Source organism: Brachycentrus maculatus, unplaced genomic scaffold (assembly GCF_059751285.1).
Source record: "Brachycentrus maculatus isolate JH-2025_06_01 unplaced genomic scaffold, ASM5975128v1 h1tg000558l, whole genome shotgun sequence".
Taxonomy (NCBI): Eukaryota; Metazoa; Arthropoda; class Insecta; order Trichoptera; family Brachycentridae; genus Brachycentrus; species Brachycentrus maculatus.
The window spans coordinates 239,658-251,332 of NW_028281301.1; positions in this window are offsets into that span (position 1 = coordinate 239,658).

The following is an 11,675-nucleotide window of genomic DNA, read 5'->3' on the forward strand; positions in this document are numbered from 1 at the left end:
ATTAATAATCGTGTGACATGAATTTACATTCATTAACTGTTATTATATTCGTGACAAATTTATTCATTATTGACCATTAAAAATTTAAATACTAATGAAAACGTTACCTATAGAAAACATGAATGAAATTAAATTATACAACGGACGAACAAAATGTGTTTTATGTTAATTTATTGTTTTGCATTAATTAACATAAACACTTTCCGAATGAATTTACTCACTTTTTAACTTTTAAATCACTACATTGCCTATTGTGAAGAAAAAAATATTTTAACATCGAGAAAATTCACAAAAGTAATTAAATAACATTTGTCTCAACAAAATAATAATCCCATTCCATTTGTTTTACTCGAAATAGTTTTTTTCATATAGAATAAATAATATTTTTTAAGATTATTGATTGAATGACACCAAAGTCTTGTACATTAAAAATAACTACCCTTCATTATTATTTTTTACTATTCAAACTTCAGTCATTAATCAGAACTATAGTTGACTTTATCATTTCACCTCTAAAGCACTTTATTCCCCTTCTGTTATCAGATACTTATTTCTATTTTTGTCCCACAAGGAATCCGACCAGCCACAATATGGACGTAAAAGCCATTCATTCATCTTTAGTAGTTTTATGTCCGTGAATAAAAAAATGAAAATAAAACATCAAAAAAGTTTCGTTTTAATAAAAACAGGATGACTACAAAAAATATATTTGTGTTTGCTAAAAAAACTGATCTTAATAAAAATAAACTGAAACTTCTTAAATCATATACTTTTCAACTCGAAGGGGGTCGTACACATTAGCAGTGATAATTTATGCCAGTAATCAGTTAGTACATACACGGGTATACTTCCATAGTAATTACCCTAAATTATTTTCCTTTTTCTACCCAATACTTTCTTTTCAATTTTTTTTTAACTTTTGTATTGGCAGAAATGTCCTTCACTATGTAGCTTTTTCACATTCGTCATCTATTTAACATTTAATAAATTTCACCCCTAAATTTATGGATATTGAGAAGTGGACTATTCACCTTGCCCTTACCATATATGATTAATGATCTTATTCAAAGACGAAGGGCAAAAAAAAATCAAAAGAAAATAATAAAATCATTTCAAATATAAGTAAACAATTGTCAAATTTGAAATAATCGATGCATTAAAAATAACTGATTCAAAAGTAAATTTGATCGTAGGTTCAGTAGATATACATATTGATAAAAATACACTGCTGATATTTCATTATGTTGACAATTACACGCTTTGACAATTAAAAATCACTAGTTTTGTAAGATAGTCATGTACAACGTGTTGCCAGAACTGGAATTTAAAACACATATAAAGGTACCTACCCAACTCATTGATTACAAAAAAAAAAAAATATATATATACATGTTTTTAATACAAAAAATGAATAATTTTGTTAGTTGATAACTTTACAAATAATATTGTTAACGTCCTTTATACCAATTAACACAATTGAATTTTAATCTTTATTAAACCGTTACATTATCAAGAGTAGTTTATTAGTCTTAAGAAAGAAGATGTTTGATTCGAAATCAGCGGATTAATTAGGTACAAGATTAATTGAGTTGTAATGAAATATTTAGCAATTAAAGATATATTGTTAGTTATTAATTATGTTCATTTAACAATATGCGATTTCATATTGATGGATTTTTTTTATTTGCTATGTGAATATTTTAGTTTTTACTGATTTAATTTTTTTTTTATTTATAATCACCCTGTAGTCTACGATTGCCGTGGTGATATTCGCGATTTCCTTCATAGGCAACGTTTCACTTGATTCTACAATAATAGTAATAAGAGAGGCTATCAAATTATATGACACCCTGAAGCAACGGAAATGGCCATAAATTTGAGTAATATCTCAGATCTGGGCCGTAAAAATGTAATGTTGCTAAATCACATATTCATATGGTCTAATGATGGTCACATTTCTTTACTCGTGGTTTATTAGGGATGAAAAAAAACTCATACGAGTATGTTAACATGCTAATAAAAAAGTTGATTTATCGATTCATTATATATGTCCTTTTTTATTGCTTTCAAAATCTGCTTACTATAAAAATTTAGTAATATAAGAAATATTTTTTTATCTTTTTCTCATATTTGTTTTTTATTAATTTTAAACATGGAATACTACGTAAGTCATATCAGAAGCGTAAATTCCACATAGGTAAAAAAGCAGTGCCTACCTCCGATTACTCGCGTACCAGATAGAAACATGATCTGTGCCTGTTATGCCTTATTCTTACCCAAAGCTACTGCCTACCCCGATTAAAAACTCTGTGTCCGCCACTGAGTTATATATTACATTCACATTGGACTATGAAATTTATGAGAAGAATATTGATTTTTTCGACTTAAGATTTTTTAGACCACAATAAGATATTGTAGACTCTGCGATCTTCTTTAAAAGGAACTCTCTGGATGATCGCAGAAACTTGAATGATGTAATCTTGTTTTATATGTAAATTTCTCAACTCGCACATTGAGTCACTGTGCGGGATTTGCAGAAAAGTACCTAAATGTTTTAGAGGTCCCAATTGAATGCCCAGGGCTACTGACACTTAAGTGCTTTCTATAAGTAGAATAAACTCTAAACAATGTCCCTTTATTTATCGTTTATCAAAATTGGTGAACGATGAATATAGGGATTTTGATGTTCAACTCGAGATTGTCAATGCTATAATCATTTAACATTGTGAGTCGACGTTGATATCGTGGTATGTCCCTCATTTAGTATGATAATATGCTCCCACAATAAATATTATGTTCAGTTGGAAATAGATTCAAAATGCACACAAAAGAATGGCTCCTAAAAATTGGAAGATCCCAGCTGGAGCAGCAAATAAAAGTTTGTGTGTGATTAATCTATGTGTCAGTGTTTTATAATTACACGATCCTATTTTCTAATTTTATAATATTACCCCTTTAAATTTTACTTTTCTTTTAGTTAAACTCTCTATTTGCTTTCATTTTATAATTATTATTTAATATTATTTCAGTCTTACCACTTTTATATTACCATTAAAAATATATAAAGCTGTATTATAAAAAGAATAATCATACCCTACCTACCTCAGAACAGGTATGTCCAAATACCTAGTGAGGATAGACAGTGTCCAATAAAAAATAAAAAATAATAAATATATATATATATATATATATATATATATATATATATATATATATATATATATATATATATATATATATATATATATATATATATATATATATATATATATATATATATATATATATATATATATATATATATATATATATATATATATATATATATATATATATATATATATATATATATATATATATATATATATATATATATATATATATATATATATATATATATATATATATATATATATATATATATATATATATATATATATATATATATATATATATATATATATATATATATATAACCTGATTTGCGTTTGAATTGAGTTTTAATATTTTGCCTTTTCCCCTTTTCCTCCCTCCCTCCTTTTTTAGATATTTTGTACAAATATTGAATTTTGTCATTGAAACAAATTTGTATAACTTCTTTTTAATGTTTCTGATAATACAAAAAATAATATATTTGATCATTTTTAACAAATTGTCAAATATCTGATGGTGTATTAGAAATAAAACAAGAACGAACGACGGTAACAAATATGCATTGAAATGATCAAACTTATTTGTCTGGTAAAAAGAACAAATCCGATTTTCCTAAAGTCTTTGGGATCAAAATTCAATTGAAAAGTGGTCTCTGTAAGCCTTAGGTTTTTCATTTTCCATTTATTGATACCCTTGTAAGGGACTAACGACTTTGAAAAATATTACTGATTCGATTTAAATTTTTCGGATGAGAGCTTCGAATTTCGTGGGATATATCTGATAACTATAAATGGAGAGGTTGAAGTAGCTAAAAGAAATAAAGTAAATATAAAAATATCAATTCTTTTAAAATTCAATATATGATTGCAAATAGTACTTTATGTACCACTGGGTGAAGATGAATGTCAGTAGAAACATATTTATTGAATTATTAGATGGTGTCTATGACAAAAGGACCTGGGAAAGAGGAAAGCTGACTTCAACAGTCTACAATGACGATAAATTGGGATGGAACTATGAATCCAAAAAATCTTCATTAGTGCTTTTACGGAAATATATATCGATTTTTAAATTCAAAATGTGCTGTGTAAATTACACTTATTAAAAGAATTTATTATAAAACATGTTTTGATGCATATTTCATCATTGTCAAACAATGTTTTATCTGTTTTTAATATTGAAAGCATTAACTTTGTGGTTCAAAGTGATTTTTGTTTTTTAAAAATAAAGAGTTTTTATTTCTCAAAATAATATATGTTTTGTATATTGTTTATATTCATGTTGATTTGTATTGAAATACTTTTCGAAATAATTATTATTTGTGGTTTTTTTAATTTAGTAAATGTTTGATCTTATAACAACAAAATTTGTCTCTAATTTTCGGTTACAAAGTCAGACGCTATGATAATTATTGCAGCTATAAATACAGCCTGCACAGATATACAGCAGTGACCCAAAAAGTATCAATTAACAAAATAATTGTATTTAATACTCGTTTGCTGCAAAACGTATCCATTACGACAGTATCCACCCTGTTTTCGTTACCTCCTTTATCCTCGGAAAAGTCATTATGATAATGATATGGCTGTATGATATACTGCGGACATAATTTTGTGATCCTTATTATGTCACATACATAAACCAACCAGAAAAAATGCTTAGTAAAAGTTAAATAACAATAACGTACGATGTTTTAATCTCAAAAAAACTTAGAGCAACAAAGGTTACTCCAAAAAATGATCAGTTATAAAATAAATACAACTAAAGCGTCCCCTTTGTATGGTCTTTGTTCACACTGATAAAAAAATTAAAGTAAGAAACAGCAACTATAAAATTAAGACTAAGCTGCACATACGGTGTTTGAAAATGTTGCGGAATGCATCTAAACACGTAATTTTAAGAAAAAAATGGTAAATATAAAATAAAACATAAATTAAAAATGGTTAGATTTTACCACATAGTGACTGCCAAATCAATTAATCCATTAATAATATACATTTTTTTCTTACATTGCCTCAGGATTACCGTTCCTTGTGGATAAAAGTTATGATTACCGTCACCAGTTCAAAGTAATATTTTTCCAACTAAATTATCTGGGTGAGTTTAACCTTTTTCCCCCAAATAAAAAAATAATGCATGCTCAAAACGGAGGCATTTGGAAGACCCCAATATTCATAAAAATATTGTATGTAATAGTAACACGGAGCTTTCGACAAAATAATGTGCTGTCAACGTATGTTATAGATCGACTACGCAAATCATAATAAATAAATAATCGGCAGAATGAAGTTAACGATTGCTGTCTCAGTTCCACACGGTTGTGGCGCGCAGTAGTTAGTGTGAAATAAATAAATAATGACTGGTACAAAAAAAATAAAATATTACACTGATTTTCAAGGTCTACTAAGTTGTTTATTTTGTTTATAAAAACATAAAAATAAGTTTCGTGATGATTGCTTCGCTTTATAATGGCATTATTAAACTCCTGTCAATGACGGAATTCTACAAATTAAACGCTAAATCTATAAATACATGAAAATAACTCAAATTGACATGACTGTTGGACCATTAGATCACGTATCGATGAATTTGATCGTATATCACGTAAATATTCATTAAAATAATAAATCAAATATCAAACGATTTAAATATTTAAAAAAAGGGTTAAAATTAAAATTACAAAATATATTGATTGGATCGCTTGAATGATTATCAAGTGAAACGTTGTTTTAGGGGTTATTTTAACCCCCCTACATACTTGTGCAATAAATATTTGTTATACCGTGTCCATGCTCAATTTTCTCTCTTAATATTTAAAGGTTTGATTATGGGATAAAATCTTCACGAAGATATTTGCCTGGTTCAGGAAACGGACCAAAGTACTTCAAAGAACTTATCAAGTAGTCTCAAGTGTTTTTTCTGTCTTGTTTATTTAAATATAATATCTCCGCCTTTAAACTAATCTCTAGTACTTTTCAGCCTTTCAAAAGATTTCGAAAAGTCTTCATAAAGAACAAAAAAAAAACATTTAATTAATTTCTTATCTCATCCGATAAAGCCTCACACTTAAAATCTCCGAATCCCTATCCAAACATTCGGAATCGTTTTTGAAGATACTTTTTAATGAAAAAATAGACCTCGATTTAGCACAGGGTGGCTCAAAACTAATCACCCTATCGGAAGATGTTATAATTTTTGCTAATGGCGTCGTACGTCAATCATATTTGACATTTCGCTCACTCCTCTTAACAACGTCATATATAAAAAACGTAAATTTTCAGTTGTGCATGTTTTCGGAATACCCAGAAAATGTACACCATCCCAGCAAAAGCGGCATATTTTAAACTTAATATTTACCCGCTACAGGGCTGAAAGTGTTGTTAAAGAAAGGGTTTGTATTTGAATAACTTTTTTGATGTTTTTTTTATTTTGAGTGATGGAAATCTTTATTTGGACCTTTGATTTTTTTTTTGTTAGGTGGAAAAGACGATATCCGTCAAGTGGCTGCCGCCAGTGTTGATACACATCGATGCCCATTCAATAATTTTTTTACACACTACAGCTATCTAGATCACAAATTTCAAATATTAATTCATTAAATGTTAAATTAAACACTGATTTATTGAGTCTTCTAAGTTAAAATTTAGTGTTAGAAAACACATAAAAAGTTTGATTTAACATTTAATATTAAAATAGAGTTCTGCAAATTAAACACCAAATGTATTAAATAATTTTGAAATTGATTGACGTACGACTCAATTTTTAATAATTATAACATCTTCCGATAGGCTGATTAATTTTGCGCCCCCTGTAGAAAGCACCCAAAGAGAAATTTGCGAATAAAACTGGTATCTTTTTATAAGGGGGTTGACCTTATGAGGGTAGGAGCAAAATCGAGCCTCGGGCTACAAATTTTATAGGCTCTCAATTTTCGTATGACAGATAATGTTAAAAAGATAAATATTTTATGGCAGGGAAGTGTGGATATAAATCATTCTCGAAAACGTGCCTTTCATAAAATATATTGATTATAACACTATTCAAACAATCTCTAAAGAAATGATTTTGGAATGAAGAGTCGTTTTTCATTAATTGATTCGGCAGTCACTTTGTGGTAATATTATTCCATTATAAATTAAAGTTTTTCTTGGTAAAAATCAGTGTTTTTGCGGTGACCACTAAAAAGTGGTATTAACCAAGTAAATTTTCAAATTATAATTAAAATCACGTGAATATGCATTTGTCAAAGAGATCGCATTTCGAGTCCATTGAATCTTCTTTCATCCTTTTTTTCCAAATCCAAGCTTCATCCTATAGAGTTGGTACCAGGACCACGTTGTGTACTGCTAGTTTTGCTTTAGCTGGTGGCTGTTTTTTTTGTTTATTATTTTTATTTCCTTAAGTGTTTGTACTCTGCTTATAAATACAAGGTAAATAACAAAAAAGATATTTTTACATATTTTCCACAGTGTTTTCAAAGACATATTAAATGGAAAAAAGGTAAACAGTGCAGTTCAGCCGCCTTAGTCTACCATATTTTGGCTCGATAAATACTCGTATAGTATTTAATAAACGTTTGTACAAGAAATATGTTATTACATATAAATTATAACAAAAAAATGCATTTCAACAACTTTAAAAATAACATTCTTCGGCTCCGGGTAAATATACGTGCTTATACAATACAACTACATTTATAGAGAGCAAAATTATTTCATATGTTCGGGAGTACTGTATGCATTATATAAACATAACATTGTTGATAGGCTGTCACGATTTTTCGTATGATTTTCAGAAGATTTTCTAAGCATATTGAACTTATTTAAAGACATATTAGTATATTCTCTATTAAAGATGAGACACCAGTCTCTGATAGTATCTCCGTGCATAAAGTACACCTTTAACACGTTCGGGCAATTTACTTCGGGCTTCGAGTGATCGATTCCCTATATGTGGTTAACTTACTTATATTCCGTGGTTAGAGGGTGGAGCCGATTTCCTAAGTGAACGTCTAAAATGGTGCTACAATATGTATTAAAATAGGTGCTTAAGTTATGTTTTTCTTATAAAAAAGACACATTTTTACGATCATTCCATCTTAAGCTCTCTCTTTGAAATAAATAAGTGAGTCACACTGTCTTTTTAAGTAAAAACACAGAAATAACACCAATAACATTTTGTTTATTTATTTAAATATGGAAATTTATATATGTAATTAAAATATAATTTGTATCTAAATAAAAGATCTGTCTTTTCATTTTAAACAGCTGTGTTAGATTAAAAATTTGACCAGTATCATAAGTCTGATTTTTTATTCTTAAATTTAATGCATCACTTAATTTTAGGTGTTTTACCAAAAAAACCTGTTTAAGCATGATCGGAATAAATTAGTTCTGGGCAATAAGTCCTCCAATCTACATATATTCCGTACGAAAAGTTTAAGAAATTAATATTTTAGTAATTTGTTATATTGAAAAAATGCAAAATACATAATTATTGGCATATGTTATCAAAGCCTCAAAAAACAAAATGTCATATCAATAGGTAAAACCACTTAGCAACTCTACTTTACGACTATCGGTTTCAGAATAACTACGAGTATTCCATCATCAAGTCAGTCTTCAGTTGAGTTATAAAGTTTTTAAGTGGTATTACACGGGGAGTTTTTTGTATTCATTATGTTGGAGATACTTTACGGAATGTTTTGGATACAAAATATATAAACCACAAAATTGTCACCATTATTCATTATGTATATTGTTTGCATAACTTCAACCGTTTTGTTGCCCACAACTAGTATTGCACTCTCCGTGTCATTTACAGAATTGGAACTAATTGGAAGTTTCTCGAGTTTCCTTCGTACTATTTGATACAACAGTATTTCAAAATATATGTCGTATCATGACGTAGATATAAAAAAATCCTCAATTGAAGCATGGAGTTGGCAAAAAAGGATAAAAGCAGACTGAATGCAGTCAAAATACGATCCCTCAGACAAATGTGCAACAAAACGATGTAAGATAGATATACGAATGGTGAAATAAGGAATGAATGTAAGGTTGAGATAAGCATTATCGATGTAATTGAGATAGGTGTGTTTAGATGGTTTCGACATGTGAAACGAATGAATGAGGAAAAAACGGTAAAACAAATTTATAAAGCGAATGTAGTGGGAAAAGGAGCAGAGAAAGACCGAAAAAAACATGACATGATCAGGTATGTCAAATACTTGAAAGTTGTCAGGTCAGGAGTCGAAATAATCGGCGGGTATATATGAAGAGATACATTGATGTGGGATAGGCGAAAAAAATTGTAAGGACAGAATGGCGTGGCGTTCTATTATCTCTGCCTACAACTACGGGGAAGCGGCGTTATGGTTAGTTAGATATAAAAAATGTTCTTAAAATCTATTATGAACCCGTCTTTCAGACAACGTCAAACCGCAAATTTTCATCATGAAAAACGATTTCTAAGAAAGAAGTATTTGAAGTTTTTTTTTTTTATTTCAGTTTCAAACGAATGAATATAATAACGAAACATCCTGTTATTCCCACCATCTTAGAGCTCTTGTGCAGTTTTTACCTCATCCAAGTTTTCCTGGAATTACATCGTTCAGTCATCTCGAGACTCCTTCAAACATTTCCTCCTACAGCTTGCGGGGGTAGGTTAGTTGACCCTTGTACAACATTTCTTAACACAAAAGGTTGCTTCTTCTTAAAACAAAGAATGATAAATTCGTATCAGAGATCATTTACTACCACTCAAATATCTATTTATAATCCATAAAAATAAAGATTTTTTTACATATTTAATTTTTATTAAAATATACGAAATGTAAAAGATGTAAAAAATGTAAATGTAAAAAAGTTTAAAAGAAAACTTGTAAGTTTAATATTATATAAAAAAAAAACATAATATTTTTATTCAAATTTCGAGCCCATGACGTTTATACTTGATATATTTGTTATAAATGTATTTAAGAATATTTTAAAATAAGAGTACTTTCATTCTTCTCTCTTCATATCTCTTAAAAAAGTAATAAAAAAGTTTTAGTATTGTTATGAATTCAACTTTGAAAATAAATTTTAATATATTTTTTTGATTTTTTTAAAAAAGAAGTTAACCTATTTATTTTGTTTTTCTTTATTTAACTAGAAGTTGAAATAAAGAAAAACAAAATATTTTCAGTGTAGATTCTTTATTGGCTTCGGTTTGATTTTTTTTCTTTATTCTCAAAAACAAATAAAACGTGAATATTTTTTACTTTCAAATTTACATAGGAGGAAACTGTTAAATATGACTTTTTTACTTTAAATGAGGTACTACAATAATCTAACACATTTTCTGTCAAGGAATTTGAAACTTTTTGATTAATTTATTAGCCGCATGAGATCAATTTCATCCTCATTGAAATGTTAAAAATATTTTCAATAATATATTTGTGGGAACGGAAATCATAATAAAATAAAAAGAGTTTACAAACATTAATAAAATTTATTGATATATTAAGTTTACTTTACTTTGTTCATTTACTCAAAGAAATGATTTTCTTTGAGTAAATGAACTGCTTCATGATTATGAAGTGCTATTTCTGCTTCGTGATTATGATAATGATTTTATTAAAATAAAATAATATATTAATAAAATGGTTAAAATGCAATAAAAAATACTTCAAAAAAGTAACTTTTTGACAAAATTGTATTTTATTTCGTTCATTAATCATTCACAGGATGATTTATGAAATGCACAAAGGGTAAAATGCAATTTCGAGAGGAGAGGTTTTATTTTTGACACGATTGCGTTTTTTCATCCGTGACACATGTTTATGAGCCATGAGTAAAAGTTGTTTATTTTTCTACGCCTATGAGCAGTGTCTCTCCTATAAATATACATGTATCTGCATAATGCAGGTGCGCCACTGTGTTAAAGGTAGTACTCTACACATTGTATGCAACGTCGAACCTAAAGTGCAGTAGCGTGCACAGATAGGGTGATTTAAAACAATTTGTAATGAAACTAAATGCAGAGAATATTACAATATTACTTAAAAAGTAACATGTTAACTGAATGGAAACACGCACGTTATAAATTATACAAAAACAACATTTAAATGTATGAATATATTTATATATATGAGATGATGCTGACGATGCTGTTATAATTGATGACTCCGTCGAGGGTCTTCAAATAATCGTCGACAGGGTAAATAGGTACTCTACGCACATGGGACTTACAATAAATGTTGCGAAAACCCATGTGTTGTGCAACAGCTTATGCCTAGATGCCCAACAACCCTTGACGTTGAGTAACCAGCGCATCGAAAGGGTCGAGAGTTTCAAGTACTTGGGAGTGTACGCGACTGAAAATGGCAGCCTTCAAAAGGAACTGGGAGTGCGATTAGGACTCGCAGGGTCCGCATTTAACAGTATGAAGGCTGTCTGGAGATCGGATTTATACTCGGTGAAGACTAAATGCCTGCATTGCTCCTGTTCTCTTATACGGTTGTGAAACATGGCACCTTA